Source organism: Bubalus bubalis, chromosome 21, assembly GCF_019923935.1.
Source record: "Bubalus bubalis isolate 160015118507 breed Murrah chromosome 21, NDDB_SH_1, whole genome shotgun sequence".
Lineage (NCBI taxonomy): Eukaryota > Metazoa > Chordata > Mammalia > Artiodactyla > Bovidae > Bubalus > Bubalus bubalis.
The window spans coordinates 6737030-6753872 of NC_059177.1; the positions used below are offsets into that span (position 1 = coordinate 6737030).

A 16843-nucleotide genomic window follows, 5' to 3' on the forward strand; every position below is an offset into this window, starting at 1 on the left:
CGGATCAGGGATCAAACCTGTGATCCCTGCACTGGCAAGCCAATTCCTATCCACTGCGCCACCAGGGAAGTCCTAAATTTATTTCTGTTTATTTATTTTTTGGCTGTACCATGGGGCATGTGGGATCTTAGTTCCCTGGCCAGGGACCAAACCTGTGCGCCTTGCGGTGGAAGGGCAGATTCTTAACCACTAGACGGCCTGGGAAGTCCCTTGAAAAGCATTTAAAAATGGGGGTGCTTTTGTTTTATTCTGGCCGTACTGCACCTCTTATGGGATCTTAGTTCCCCGACCAGGGATGGAACCCAGGCCCTCACCAGTGTAGAGTCCTAACCACTGGACAACCAGGGAATTCTCAAAACTGTTATTTTATTTTATTTAGATATTAAGCAGGCCCGACCCTGCTTAGCTTCCGAGATCAGACGAGATCGGGCGCCTTCAGGCCGATACGGCCGGAGACCAAAACTATTATTTTAAATTCTACTTGTTCTAGTTTATGTTGGAAGTGGAAATGGAGGCTTGTGATTTTTAGCTGGGGCCAGGTGGTGGAAGGTCTTGATAATCCCTGAATCTCAATTTTACTCAGATGAGCTCAAGTGGTTTTTTGTACTTTGAGGGGCAGAGTTGGCATCCAAAAGCTGAGGTGTTCAACCAAAGAAGCTGTTTTGAGAAACATTTGTGAGTTGCTCTCAGCCCTCAGGATCAGATTGCTTGAAACATTGCACCTCTTCAGGGCAGAAACTTCCAGAAGGAAATGAATCCCATTTATTGCCAAGCCTGTTGGGTTTGTGTAAATCTCCACAACTTCCACCCAAACCTGTTGTATTATCCGAATTGGACCTATAAAGTAATACAAATCCTCTCTTGGGGTTGTAACCAGAAAGCCCGTTCATTAGGGCCCTGGTTGCATTCCTTGTCATCCCACGGGGGAGGGGGAGAGCCTTTAGGAGCAAGCCCTGTAGCGGACAGTTATGGACCTGTCTGCTCAGGAAAGCATTCCTCCCCTTTGCTGGTTCTGTGGCTTGTCCCATCCTGCCTCTGGTCCCATGCTTGAAAAGTGAAAGTGTTAGTCCCTTAGTCGTGTCTGACTCTTTGTGACCCCATGGACTGCAGCCCGCCAGGATCCTCTGTCCATGGGATTCTCCAGGTAAGAATACTGGACTGGGTAACCATTCCCTTCTCCAGGGGGATCTTCCCAACCCAGGGATTGAACCTGGGTCTCCTGCATTGTAGGGAGATTTCTTACCATCTGAGCTACCAGGGAAGCGAGCCCATGTTGTTTCAGATCTCATCCTGTAGGCCACAGTCATTGGCAGGTCTCTGACCCCAAATAAGCCAATCACATTATTCAATCTCTTCCTGCTATAATTGGTACCAAAATCCACCCCAAACTGGGCCAGAGGCAAGAGTGTACCCCTCTCAGATGATGGAGCTGAAGATGAGAGCCTGAGCATCGCAGATGGCCACGCCCTCCATGCCTGGGAGAAATTCACTGCAGAGTGAAGACAGTGCCAGGTGTCTTCCAAACACCAAATGGTGTTTCCAGAAGGTGGCCGTGGTCATATGTGTCATGCGACACGCTTTTCCAGAGCCTGGCCACTCCCCATCAAGAGGAGGAGTTTATGGACTTCCCCATGGTCCTGTGGTTCAGGATCCATCTGCCAATGCAGGGGACACGAGTTCCATCCCTGGTCAGGGAACTGAGATCCCACAAGCTTCAAAGTGCCCCCAAAAAAGAAAAAAAAGGAGACGTTTATAGCTATCTCCAACCCTTGAAACAGGGTGAGCCTTTGTCGCTGCCCTCCCTGATGGAGGAGGGTGGAGGGGTGCCCTCTGACCCTGAGGCCAGCTCATAGGAGGCAACACACAACACAGTTCCCCCCAGCACCCCCTCTTGGACTTGCCCTCAGAATCCAGCTCTCAGGCTGTGAGGAGCCACACGGAGAGACCTGTCCCTGGGGCCCTTGGCCCGGCTGACGGAACCAGCTTGCAGCGTGTTGCCGTGCCTTAGAAGCAGAGCTCCAGCCCTTTGCTGAGGCCACCAGTTGGACATCACATGGAGCAGAAAGGAGCCTTCTTTTCTCTGCCAGACTCTATCTCATGCAGATTCACGAGTATAATAAGGGACTATTGTTGTTTTATTTTTAATCTTTTTTTTTTTTCTGTTTTTTTGACAGCACCCTACGACATTCGGGATCTTAGTTCCCCCACGTAGGGTAGAACCCCTGCCCCCTGCAGTGGGATGCAGTGTCTTAACCACTGGACCGCCAGGGAAGTCCTGCTGTTATTGTTTCAATCTACTCATTTTTGAGGTGGTTTGCTTTGTAACCATACACAGTAGTCATGTATGGATGTGAGAGTTGGACTGTGAAGAAAGCTGAGCACTGAAGAATTGATGCTTTGGAACTGTGGTGTTGGAGAAGACTCTTGAGAGTCCCTTGGACTGCAAGGAGATCCAACCAGTCCATTCTGAAGGAGATCAGCCCTGGGATTTCTTTGGAAGGAATGATGCTGAAGCTGAAACTCCAGTACTTTGGCCACCTCATGTGAAGAGTTGACTCATTGGAAAAGACTCTGATGCTGGGAGGGATTGGGGGCAGGAGGAGAAGGGGACGACAGAGGATGAGTTGGCTGGATGGCATCACCGGCTCAATGGATGTGAGTTTGAGTTAACTCCGGGAATTGGTGATGGACAGGGAGGCCTGGCGTGCTGCGATTCATGGGGTCGCAAAGAGTTAGACACGACTGAGCGACTGAACTGAACAGCTGTTATACTCGGGAACATGGAGAGTCACAGCAGATTTTTCTTTGTATTGAAGTGTAGTTAATGTACAGTACTGTTTAGTTTCAAGTGCACAGCAAATGGATTCAGTTATCCATATGTATGTGTGTATGTATATTTTCTGTCACAGGTTACTACAAGATGTTGAGTAGCATTCCCTGTGCTATACAATAGGACCTTGCTGTTTACCTGTTTTGTATTTAGTATAGTATGTGTATCCGTTAATCCCGAACTCCTAGTCACAGTGGTTTTTCAGTGCTTAGTTCCAACATCTCTGAAGTCTACCAGCACCTTCTTGAAATAATGAAAGCCTTGCAAAATCCCCTTTTATCTGAGATCATTGGGTTTCTGTCAGTTGCTATCAACAGAATCCTGGTTATCACTGGTGGTCATGATTAAGAAAGGGTTCTGCTGAAATAAGAAAATTTCCTGACACCTGCGGGTCCTGGTACATTCCCCACGATACTAACCTCTAGACAACTGGATTTCAAGATGAATAAAACTGCCCCCTAACCCACCCACCATCACCTTAAAAAAAATCTATAGTTACAGAGTTGCAAACTTTAATCTTGCTACATTAGACCACTTTTAAAAAAATCAACATCTATCTATTTTTACTATTATCTTGTACAAAAGAAGATATTTGAACATTAAAAATGTCAGAAGAGAATTCCCTGGCAATCCAATGGTTAGGATTCCGTGCTCTCACTGCCAAGGGCCTGGGTTCAATCCCTGGTTGGGGAACTAAGATCTCACAGGTCCAGCGGCTCCTCCCCACCTCCTACACCCTAGAATGAAGGAAAGACGTCACCCCAGAGTAGAGTCTTTTAAATTGAATATATCTGGGGACTTCCCTGGTGGTTCAGTGGTTAAGACACTGTGCTTCCACTTCAGGGGGCAGGGGTTTCATCCCTGGTCAAGGAACTAAGATACTACATGCTTCAGATCAGATCAGATCAGTCGCTCAGTCGTGTCTGACTCTTTGCGACCCCATGAATCGCAGCTTCAAGGTATGGCCAAAAATTGGAAAAAAAAAAAAAAGTTTTTTTAAATGAATATATTTGGTATCGAGCAAAATTTACCACATTGACTTTTTTTTGTTTTTTTTTTTGCTTTTTAGATGCATTTATTTATAATTGAAGGATAATTGCTTTACAATGTCATGTTGGTTTCTGACACATTGACTTTTTTTTCTCCTTTCATTATGGCACAGTGAAAAGTTATCATCGCCAGGATTTGGACATCGGTAACTGGATATTGGAAAATTTTCTGGGTTTTGCAGGCGGAGGAGAGCAGAGTTGAGGACAGATAGCACAGTCTATTCAACTAACTTAAACAAACTAACTTTAAAGAACTAAGTTTAACATACCCTGGGATGGTGGATAAAGAGGTGACTGGCTGGGCATGGCTGACTCCTTCCTAGGAGCGTTTTGTCCAGAACTGGCCTTCTCCGCAGAGATCTAGATGTCAGTGAGGACCTGGATTCACGAAGCCACACTGGATACAATGGTTGGTATGTGGATTTGAGAACCAGAAGAGAGCCAGGTTTCAATCTCAGTGTTATCACTTTTTTTTTTTTTAATTAATAGCTCAGACAACTTACTTCTTAGTTTCCCTGACTGTAAAGTAGGAATGTTTTAGGTTGGATTTCTCATAAATAGACCCGAAGAGTAGGATTCATGTGAAAGTTATGTATTCGTAAGTGTTTCCAGAAGAAACCCACAGGGGAAGTAGATCCTGGGACCTGGTCCTGTGGCCTCAGGGCCTCAGGGATTAAGGGCTCCTGGGGAAGGTCTGTAAACTGCCAGGCAGAGGACAGGCCACCAAGAGAATTAGCCTAGGGAGCTTGTGTGCCGGGAAGTGGTCAGGAAATCCAGGGGATGTAAAAGGGGGGCAGCACCAACTAGGGGATAATATTCGTACTTAGCACCTCATTTAGTTGTTGTGCTTGGCTCTTAGTCACTCAGTAATTTAAAAATAAGAAAGACAAGGCAGAGAAGAGGAAGAAGAAGAGGAGGGGAAGGGGAGACGGAAGTAGGGAGGAGGGGAGGAGGAGGAAGAGGAGGAGGGGAGAACGAAGGGGGAGGAAGGGGGAGGACGGGGAGCAGGCAGTCTAGGGAGTGCTGACGTCCTGGGTAGCTGTCATTCTTAAAAGGAAGAAGCAGAACTGGCCAGGCTCAGACTTTATCTTTTTTTTTTTTTAACCTTTTGGCCACATCTCATGGCATTCAGGATCATAGGTCCCTGAGCAGAGGTTGAACCTTTGCCCCCTGCAGTGGAAGTACAGAGTCTTAACCACTGGACCATCAAGAAAGTCCCTCAAACTCATGTCTTAACTCTTCATGACCAAAGTACAAAGCCAAGGGTAACCCATGCGGGCTAAATCAGGCCTCCTCTCCTTGAGTCTTTTTTTTCTTCCATGTTTAAAGGTCACACTCCATTAGTTATTACAAATATTGGCTATATTCCCCGTGTTGTACAATACATCCTTGAGCCTAACTTAAACCCAAGGTTTGTATGTCCTGCTCCCCAACTCCTATATTACCCCTCCGCCGGCTGGTAACCATATTTGTTCTCTGTATCTGTGACTGCTTCTTTTTTGTTACATCCACTAGGTTGTTGTATTTTTTAGATTCCACATGTAAGTGATATCACACAGTATTTGTCTTTCTGCATCTGACTTATGTCACTTAGTATGATCATCTCTAGTTTCATCCATGTTGCTGCAAATGGCAGAATCTTGTTCTTTTTTATGGCTGAGTAGTATTCCATTGCTGGAGAAGGGCATGGTAACCCACGCCAGTATTCTTGCTTGGAGAATTCCATGGACAGAGGAGCCTGGCAGGCTGCAGTCCATGGGGTCGCAGAGTTGGACACAACTGAGCAACTAACACACACACAGTATTCCATCGTACCACTGTATATTCTTTTGAATCTTAAAGAGAATGTTCCTCCCACCGGTAGGTGGAGGCTGTGTAGCCCTATCCAAATTCCCTTTCCTGGCTGGCACCCCCGTTCTCTAGCTGCAGTTGAGTTTTGGCTCAGAGATGCCTGCCCCCTGCATGAGAAGGTGGGTGCCCCCCCACAAGCCATGAACAGGCTGATGTAGTTTAAATAAACAAGCTCAGCTCCCCTGCCCCAAGGTGGATGCTGCTGCTCCAGGGTTCCTGTGAGCAGGCTGAGGCTGGACTTTGGCTGAACTCTCATCTTCATGGGCCTTCAGTCCCTGGCCCTATCCTGCCTCCCTTCATCTCTTACAGGTTTTTCCTGAGATAACAACCTCAATAAATCACATGCACAGGACATCCTCAGCTCCAGCTCTGCTTTTAGGGAAGTCAGTCAAAGATAAATGGTTTAGGAGGAAGAGGTGTCAGAAGAACCAAGTCTTAGAGCCCTTTGCTCATTGGATGATCTTAGGTTAAGATACTTAATTTTTCTGGGTCCTGGTTTCTTTTTTAAAAACGTTGTCAAAGTATAGTTGATTTGTAATGTTGTGTTTAGTTTTTTTCTGTGCAGCAGAATGACTGTACAGAAAATATATATTTTCATATTCTTTTTCATTATGGCTTGTCACGGGGTATTGAGTATAGTTCCTGCTGTACAGTAGGACCTTGTTGATTACCCATCCTGTATACAAGAGTTTGCCTCTGATAAGATCAGACTCTCAAGCCTGCCCTGCCCTACCCCCATCCACCTTGGCAACCACGTCTGTTCTCTATATCTGTGTGTCTGTTTTTGTTTTGTAGATATGTCATTTTGTATTATATTTTACATTCCACATATAAGTGACATTATGTAATATTTGTCTTTATCTGACTTACTTCCCGTAAAATGATCATCTTTAGGTTCATCCATGTTGCTGCAAATGGCATTATTTTATTCATGGCCGAGTAATATTCTACTGTGTATATGTACCACACCTCTATCTATTCATCTGTCGATGGACACTTAGGTTGCTTTTGTGTCTTGGCTATTGTAAATAGTACTGCTAAGAACACAGGTGTGCATGTATCTCTTTGAATTATAGTTTTGTCTGAATATATGCCCAGGAGTGGTATTGCTGAATAATATGGTAGTTATAGTTGAAGTTTTTTGAGGAACCTTCATACTGTTCTCCATAGTGGCTGCTCCAACTTACATTCTAACCAACAGTATAGGGAGGGTTCCCTTTTCTCCGCACCCTCTCCAGCATTTCTTGTTTGTAGACTTTTTAATGATGTGGGCCCTAGCTACTTTCTGTGTTCATTCATTTTTTCATTCATTCATTAATGTACATTGGGCTAATCATGTGACCTACTTGCAAGACGGTTAAGAAATTACAATGAATTATAATTCATTGCAACTATAATATGAATGCCCAATACAAACTGTAAGGCTCGAAAAGGTCAGGCTTACTTTAGGGGTGTACTTACTTTAGGGATGTACTCCTACCACCCACCACCATTATAGCACTTAACACCATACACTCTAAGATTCACATCCCACAGGGGAGAGAGGAGTATATTTTCCTCCACCCTAGAAACGACTATATTTCTTCAAATCTGAAATTCTGTGACATGTAAGATATATTATTATTGTATATACAATTGAGAAAGAAAATAAAAGTCCTGTCAATGAAACTAGGAGACACTGACTCCTTACCACTTGGTATTTTTTATTTTGTATTGATTGAAAGAGCCGTTTTCAGTTCAGTTCAGTTCAGTTGCTCACTCATGTCCAACTCTTTGAGACCTCATGGACTGCGGCATGCCAGGCCTCCCTGTCCATCACCAACTCCCGGAGTTTACTCAAACTCATGTCCATTGAGTCGGTGATGCCATCCAACCATCTCATCCTCTGTCGTCCCTTTCTCCTCCTGCCTTCAATCTTTCCCAGCATCAGGGTCTTTTTAAATGCCTCAGTTTTTCACATCAGGTGGCCAAAGGATTGGAGCTTCAGCTTCAGCATCAGTCCTTCCAATGAATATTCAGGATTGATTTCCTTTAGGATTCACTGGTTGGATCTCCTTGCAGTCCAAGGGACTCTCAAGAGTCTTCTCCAACACCACAGTTCAAAAGCATCAATTCTTCAGTGCTCAGCTTTCTTTATAGTCCAGCTCTCACGCGCATACATGACTACTGGAAAAACCATAGCCTTGACTAGATGGACCTTTGTTGGCAAAGTAATGTCTCTGCTTTCTAATATGCTGTCTAGGTTGGTCATAACTTTTCTTCCAAGAGCTGTTTTAGACATATTTTATTTCCATCATTTATTTTGAAAATTTTCAACCATACAATTAGTTTTTGTATGTGGTATGAAGTAGGGAATGGGATTCATTTTTGTTTTCTTATAGATATCCATTGTTTCAACACCATTTGTTGAAAAAGATGTTCTTTTCTTTCTGGATTTCTTTGGCCTTTTTAATAAACTTGTTTAGACATAGATTTTTATCATATATCCCTCTTGCATTTATGTAGGAGAATATATTTATTGATTCATGCATATATCATGTGTATATATGATACATATTACACATATCTACATACCATGTATGTAGATAAAACATATATATGAGTAATAAAATTTACCTTTGTAGTCTTATTCTTCAGAGAAGGCAATGGCACCCCACTCCAGTACTCTTGCCTGGAAAATTTCATGGGCGGAGGAGCCTGGTAGGCTGCAGTCCATGGGGTCTCTAAGAGTCGGACACGACTGAGTGACTTCACTTTCACTTTTTACTTTCAGGCATTGGAGAAGGAAATGGCAACCCACTCCAGTGTTCTTGCCTGGAGAATCCCAGGGACAGGGGAGCCTGGTGGGTTGCCATCTATGGGGTCGCACAGAGTTGGACACGACTGAAGCGACTTAGCAGCAGCAGCAGTTTTATTCTTCTGAACCACTTTTCAGTCCATCCACAATCTTTGTGTGAATGTTTTGCCACATATTATTCTCTAAGACATGAAGAATATCATATATTCAGGATCTCTTTAGAAAGCACTCCACTTTTATCTCTAGAATTTTTTTTCCAGTGACCTCACACCCATTTTGCAAGTTTTGATTTTGGTGCTTTCTAGATCCCTGGGTTGGGAAGAAGCCCTGGAGAAGTGTTCTTGCCTGGCGAATTCCATAGACAGAGGAGCCTGGTGGGCTACAGCTGGTGTGGTCACAAAGAGTCAGACACAACTGAGCAACTAACACTCACTTTTTTCAGATCCTACCAGAAGAGTCAATGGAAAAGTTTGTGAATTAAAAAAAAAAAGGTTAATCCAGCATCGTGTATCCAGTGCCCAGGCCTGTGCCTGCCTACCAGATGATCATCAGTATTTCTTGAACAAATAAATTGATTTTTTTTATCTTAAAAACTCCTTTGACCTGCTGTGTTCTCCCATTCAGTAGTTCTGGAATATAAAAATATACTGTCATTATGTTTTCCAAGCCCCAAACCATCTGCTTACTAACTATAAAACTGTACTTGGGAATACCCACCTTACCTTATTATTTGTGTTCTTGCATTTTCCTAAAGGCACCCTCAAGAATGAAGGAAAAGATGCAACAGATGTAGGTGTTTCCAAAGTAAATTTAAACAGTGCTTTTGAGGAATAATGCTCAATGTGGCCTGGGAGGCAGGCCTTTCTGTTAATAGCTACAATGTTGGTGCAGTAAGTTCTATGATTGTGCATGCCGTTTACTTCCATTTGAAGCAGTTCCAAAGTGTACTTGATGCACGTAAATAGTACTTTAAAGAAAAATACATTTCCAGTCTCATAACCACTAAGGATAAAATGTATTTGTTCCATCAGTATCCTTTGTTACTTTAAATTCAACTTATTTTTTTTAATTTTGGCCACACCTTGAGGCATGTAGGACCTTAGTTCCCTGACCAGGGGTTGAATCCTCACCCCCTGCATTGGAAGGTGGAGTCTTAACCACTGGACTGCAGGGGAAGTCCTCAGCTTATTTAAATATGATATTTAAACCAATACATTGTCCATCAAAGCCCTTGAAATATTCTGTGTTGACATCTATCTAGGACAGTGACTTGATGTCGGGTTACATAAAATAGTGACGGTAGCTACTAGGTCCTTCTACTGTATAGATACCTTGTAGAATAATGTTATTTGAATATAAAAAATCCAATAGGCCTCATCATATTTATGGCAGGATTTCCCCCAGAATACGTGGTGTTTCAAAAAGAAATGATCTAGTCAATTTCCTGGTGTGGATAGTACACCATAGTTATGTTAGATATACCTTTGAGGGGCAGCTTGGTGAAAGGTACCTGGTACTTCTGTACTGCTTTTTAAACTATTTATTTACTTTTGGCTATGCAGGGTCTTCACTGCCGTGCAGGCTGTCTCTAGCTGCCGTGAACGCGGGCTGCTCTCTACTTGCGGTGCGTGGACTTCTCACTGCAGTGGCTTCTCTTGTGGAGCGTGGGCTCTAGAGCACAGGCTCATCGGTTTAATCACTCTGAGGCATGTGCGATCTTTCCAAACCAGGGATTGAACTCGTGTCCATGCTGGCAGGCATATTCTTAACCACTGGACCACCAAGGGAGTTCCTCTCGCTCCTATTTTTGCAACTTCTTTTCAGACTTTTCTTAGTTTAGGTGGCTTGTATATAGCAGAAATTTTTTACAGCTCAGGAGGCTGGAACTCTGAAATCAGAGGGCTGGCATGATCTGGGTCTGTGAGAGGCCTCCCTTGGGTTGTATCCTTACAGAGCAGATAGGCCGCAAGCCAGCTGTCTGGCCTGTTAGGCCACTAATCCCATCTATGAAGGTTCCAGTCTCATGACCTAACTTACCTTCTAAAGCTATCACATTGGGGATTATGGCTTCAATATATGAATTTTGGTGAGGCAAATATTTAGTCCATAACAAGAGTATAATCATTTCAAAATAAAAATTTTAAAAAAGAAGTGATTTTTTTTGGATCACTATATCTTAGCTTTCTGATTGGAAATTGATTTTTATGCCATCAAGAAGAAAAAGAGAAATTGCCCCTTGGGAAAAGTATCTCTGCATTGCTGTTACTAATTTTTTTCACTTTTGTGCACAAAGCATAATGCTTTAACCTTTAAAGATTTGTTTTTTAAAAATCCCACTTAAAAAAAATCCCACTTAACTTGAAAGTGAAAATGATGGCTACTTATGGAGAGCGGAATAAGGAAGAACTAATTTTCATTTCTGTCATTTCTTTAATTGATAGAATATTATATAATAAATTTTTATTGCTTTAATAACTGGGGGAGGGAAACTTGGACTTTTCATGAACAGCTCTAAGACCCAAATCACCCAGTGAAAATGTTCCTGAGCATTCTTCATTATCAGAGGGAAACCTTATTCCATTTTTAGTGGCCCTGAAATTTATGTTTTGGGAATAACTTCAGCATGGGAATAAATTTATACATCAAAACCATTTATACTACTCTGATAAATAAAAGCAAACTACTGAATTAAAACTGAATCTTCTCATGCTTTTCCTCAAGCAGTCTACATTTTTTTCATAAAGGATTAGATAGTTATTAAAATTTCATAAAGCATCATTTTTAGTTTTTCAAGATCAAAATATATCGTTCTCCAGTCACAGCTCTCATACACTATAAATAATTTTATGTTTTCAGCTGTGATATTACTGAAAATATTGAAAGAGCTTAATAATTTTTGACTGAAGGGTAGATTGCATTTCTTCCAAACTTTGGTGGTTGGATTTTTTTAACATCCAGATATGCTTGTGTGTGAGTGTGTTAGTCAGTCAGTTGTGTCCAAGTGTTTGTGACCCCATGAGCTGTAATTCACCAGGCTCCTCTGTCCATGGAATTCTCCAAGCAAGAATACTAGAGTGGGTAGCTATTCCCTTCTCCAGGGAGTTTTTCTGACCCAGGGATGGAACCCAGGTCTCCTGCATCGCAGGCAGATTCTTTGCTGTCTGAGCCACCAGGTATTCTTAACTTATTTATTTATTTGGCAGCACCACTTGGCGTGGGATCTTAGTTCCCCAGTCAGTGATCAAACCCACACCCCCTGAAGCAGAATCACACAGTGTTAACCACTGGACTGCCAGGGAAGTCCCAGTAGCAGATGTTGTTAAATAAAGAGATTCTGAGATGACAAGGTAGCACTGTATAGCACAGGAAACTATATTCAGTATTCTGTAATAAACCGTGATGGAAAAGAATATATATGTATCTTATACATACATTCCTTTTATATGTACAGATGTACAAATATGTATGTATATCTGAAACTGAATTTGCTCAGTCGTGTCCGACTCCTAGCGACCCCATGGACTGTAGCCCACCAGGCTCCTCCATCCATGGGATTTTCTAGGCAAGAGTACTGGAGTGGGTTGCCATTTCCTTCTCCAGGGGATCTTCCCGACCTGGGGATCGAACCCTGGTCTCCCGCATTGCAGGCAGACGCTTTACCATCTGGGCCACCACGGAATCCCATGTATATCTGAATCACTTTGCTATACACCAGAAATTAACACCACATTGTAAATCAACTATACTTCAATTAAAAAAAAAACAAGGACTTGCCTCGTGGTCCAGTGGTTAAGAGTCCACCTTCCAGCACAGGGGACGTGGGTTTGATCCCCAGTCAGGACCACTAAGCCTGGGTGCTGCAACTAGAGAAGCCCAAGGGGGCAATGACGAGCCAGTGCAGCCAACGTTAAAGATAAAAACAGATTCTGGGATCACGCCTGTGCTTGAAACACTCCCTGGCTTTTGGGCACGGTCATGTCCTTTGTTTTCCTCTGCTTGGGATACGGTTGTAACTCTCACTAATTTCTTCCCCAGCATACTAATGGCCAGTTGCTGATTAGCTAATGGGCTCCAGCATGATTCAGTAAATAGAATGAAATTCTTGGCAATGGGCTTAGTCAATCTAACTCAATAGGAAATATTGGTCCATTGGTGACTGGTAGTTAATCCTTCAGTAAACACTTGTCTCTATAGGGAGACAGCTAGACCCAGCGTGACCTGCGGTAGAGTTAGGGTGACCAGGTCGATTAACAATGGTTTGTTAGTTTCAGGTGTATAGCAGAATGATTCTGTTAAACATATACATGCATCTATTCTTTTCCCATTTAGGTTATTACAGAGTGTTAAGCAGAATCCCTGTGTCATAGAATAGATCCTCATTGGTTATCTATTTTAAATATAGCAATGTGTGCATGTCAGTCCCAAGCTTGCAATCTATCCTTACCCCCAACACTTGAAAGGCACTTTTAAAAGCAAGATTGCCCAGCACAATTTTTGAAAGTTGTGTGGGCATTTGGATACATGGAGAAGGTTAAATATAATTAATTCCTGGAACAAGTATGCTATCTATAGAGTAGTTTAATATCAGAGTTAATAAACCAAAGCCAATGGAGTCATTTGAAAGCTCCCATCCAAATCTTTCCTTTTTCACCCATTGCTATTCCCAGAAGTTTTTAAAACTGTAGTCCTAACAACAGCAGGTAATTATATATGCTGTCTGGCTTAAAGAGTAAATTAATTTTGCATGTAATTCCCCCCAAAGGTCTATATGACAGGGAATTCTGTTTTATACTTTTTTTTTTTCATAATGGCAATAAATAGCACAAGATAACTGATATGAAACCAACTATTTAAAATCTGCCTGCTTAGGTGACTTCCCTGGTGGTCCAGTGGTTAAGACTTTGCCTTCTACTGCAGGAAGTGCGGGTTGGATCCTGGTCGGGGAGCTAAGATCCTACATGCCTCAGGGCCAAAAAGCCAAAATATAAAACAGAAGCAGTATTGCAAAATCAATGAAGACTTTAAAAATGGCCCACATCCTGGGGGCAGCCCTGCTTACAGTGGCTCTTATGGTGCCTTGAAGAGAAAAGAACCAGATAAACATGAAGGGTCTCGAAGTTCAGCAACAGAAACAAACAAGACTCTTAGGGACATTTCTGCCTGCTGTAACCATTGTGGAAGTTTGGAGGCCTGTCCCCCTCCTATCCTACGAGACTAAAGGTATTTGTCCTCCTCTTCTCCTGACTCATATACAGAATGTTTATGTACCTCATCCAATCAGCAAATGACTCGCAAAACCCTGTCCCATTGCTTTGTCCCCCAGCTATTAAAGCAGACCAAAGACCGCCATCCGGAGTTCCTCTCCCCCATTATCAGGAAGCCGGCTTGCTGTACTCTCAGTGATTCCCCACCCCCACCCTGCTCTAATAAATTTTATTCTTCTTTCAAAAAAAAAAAAAAATGGTCCACATTTAAAATAAAATCTACTTGCTTAGATATTCCCAGTTGAAAAAGCAAACATTTTTTGAGAGGGACTTAGAACCTATAAAGTAAATTTTCTGTGTGGGTCTCTAATGGCTGTGCCTATTGACAAATACGTGTTTTCCCAAATCAGCTGTGGGGGTGGGGGTGAGGTGGGCAGCGCATGCTCTGTGTACAGAGGCATTTAGACAGAGCAAAGTCTTGTTTGCCGTCCAAACAGGCCCCTCCATGGGGGCAGGTTAGAAATTATATTTGCATGTGTATTGCAGATACCTGAGTAGTAGGTACATTGTGAGAGAAAAAAAAAAACCCTGAATACTTGTTACATGATATTTTGGCAAATATGTGTTGTCTCTGGCTTGGATGCTGGATCCAGGCCACTGTAGTGAAGAATATTAGGTTCAGGTCCTAGTCTTTGTTCATATTTATTTATTTTTGGCTGCACAGGTCTCAGTTGCGGCCTGCAGGATATTCAACCTTTGCTGGGGAGTGGGGGATCTTTCCTTGTGGCTTGAGAACTCTAAGTTGGGCTGTGTGGGAGATCTAGTTCCCTAACCAGGAATCGAATCTGGGCGCCCTGCATTGGGAGCACAGAATCTTAACCACTGGACCACCAGGAAAGTCCCAGGCTTTTGCAGTTTTGAGGGTCCTCTTGAAGAAAGAAAACACACAATTATGAATACAAAATTAGGCAAAAAATGTAAAGGCATTGGTAGGGACCCTCACTGAGCTTCTGGAAGGGCCTGTGCAATAGAGGGGAGAAGGCAATGGCACCCCACTCCAGTACTCTTGCCTGGAAAATCCCATGGATGGAGGAGCCTGGTGGGCTGCAGTCCATGGGGTCGCTAAGAGTCAGACACGACTGAGTGACTTCACTTTCACTTTTCACTTTCATGCATTGGAGAAGGAAATGGCAACCCACTCCAGTGTTCTTGCCTGGAGAATCCCAGGGACGGGGGAGCCCGATGGGCTGCCGTCTATGGGGTTGCACAGAGTCGGACACGACTGAAGCGACTGAGCAGCAGCAGCAGCAGCAGCAATGCAATAGAGGCGCTTGTGACCGTGACCTTCATGGTAAGTCTACCTCTGAGTCTACAACCTAGAGCATTAGAATGTCAGCTCCAGAGGTCAGGGATTTCTTTTTTCTTTATTATAGTCGATTTACAGTATTTCAAAGTAATAGTAAAGTGATTCAATTATACAAGCATGCATGCTAAATCACTTCAGTCACGTCCGACTCTTTGCGACCCCATGGACTATAGTCTGCCAGGCTCCTCTATCCATGGGATTCTCCAGGCAAGAACACTGGAGTGGGTTGATGTGCCTTTCTTCTGGGATCTTCCCAACCCAGGGATCGAACCTGTGTTTCTTACGTCTCCCTGCATCGGCAGGTGGGTTCTTTACCACTAGCATTACCTGGGAAGCCCTCAGTTATACATACGTGTGTGTGTGTGTGTGTGTGTATGAGGAATCCAGGGCACAGAGAGTTTAAGTTAGTTGCCAAAAGTCACACAGCTAGAAATGGCAGATCTGGGATGCAAAGCCAGGTGTTCTGGCTTCAGAATCTGTGCTTCTGACACAGAGGCACTCCTACCTCTCAGATAAGGCTCCAGGAGATCAAGGGGCCAGCAATAGTTAAAATGGGCCGGCTTTTATTCATGTCTGAAGTAGGTCCAAACCTCTGGCATTTGCTTGCAGTATGCAGTCCTTAGATACTGCAAATATTGACTACTCACTAGCAAGAGAAACAAACATGTCTGTTTAGTCTCTATTAAAACCCAGACTTAGTTGAAACATATGAAGAAAGGAAGAACTGAGTTGAAATCATTCTGTCAACCTACTTGAAAAAATGGCAAAAAGGTTGAATGTCTTTCCTTTCAAAACCAGTGACTTCCAGGGTTCAAAGGTGTCAGTGAAAGGTGTGCGGGGTCCAGCTGCTTGCTGCTCAAAAGCCAATAAACAGGCCAGGTTGGTGGAAAGGAAAGAAAAGAAGTGAAAGTTGCTCAGTCGTGTCCGACTCTTTGCGACCCCATAGACTATACAGTCCATGGAATTCTCCAGGCCAGGATACTGGAGTGGGTAGCCTTTCCCTTCTCCAGGGGATCTTCCCAACCCAGGGATTGAACCCAGGTCTCCCGCATTGCAGGCGGATTCTTTACCAGCTGAGCCACTGGGGAAGTCCATGAATACTGGAGTGGGTAGCCTTTCCCTTCTCCAGGGGATCTTCCCAACCCAGGGATTGAACCCAGGTCTCCCGCATTGCAGGCGGATTCTTTACCAGCTGAGCCACTGGGGAAGTCCATGAATACTGGAGTGGGTAGCCTTTCCCTTCTCCAGGGGATCTTCCCAACCCAGGGATTGAACCCAGGTCTCCCACATTGCGGGCGGATTCTTTATCAGCTGAGCCACCAAGTTTGCTTTATTTCAGATGCTGGCAACTGGGGAAGCAGGGAGGGTGGACATCTGTCCAAAGGCCGACTCGCTCCTTCATCCCTCGATCCCCAGGCACCCTGTGGGGCAAGGGTTTTTACACCTAGAGTGCAGGAGTGGCGGCCCCATGCAGAAACAGCACAGTCATCTCTGACAGGCATCTTGAAACTGGTCATCGATGGTCTGACCAGCGTCATCTTGTTTTAGGTACAGTTAATCTTCAGTTCCAGGGCCATTTGTTCCCATTTCTTTGAGGCCAGTTCTCAGAATTGTGGCAGCTCATGTCCTGGGTACAGTCTGGTCATCATATAGTTAGCTTCTCCAGCTGGTGTTTTGGTATCTATAAGACAGCTCACAGGATATGGCTCAGAGTATTATCTATAGCCCTGGAGAAAGAACTAAAGG

General features: G+C 43.7%; 1 long non-coding RNA gene across 1 annotated transcript in view; it reads left to right on the forward strand.

Annotated features, from left to right (window-relative positions):
- Positions 1–9005, forward strand: part of LOC123330973 — a 28437-nt gene extending 19432 nt beyond the window's left edge. Inside the window, exon 3 of the long non-coding RNA XR_006547341.2 lies at positions 8970–9005. This is a non-coding gene — a long non-coding RNA (uncharacterized LOC123330973). The remainder of the gene's footprint in view (positions 1–8969) is intronic.
- Positions 9006–16843: the final 7838 nt, after the last annotated feature.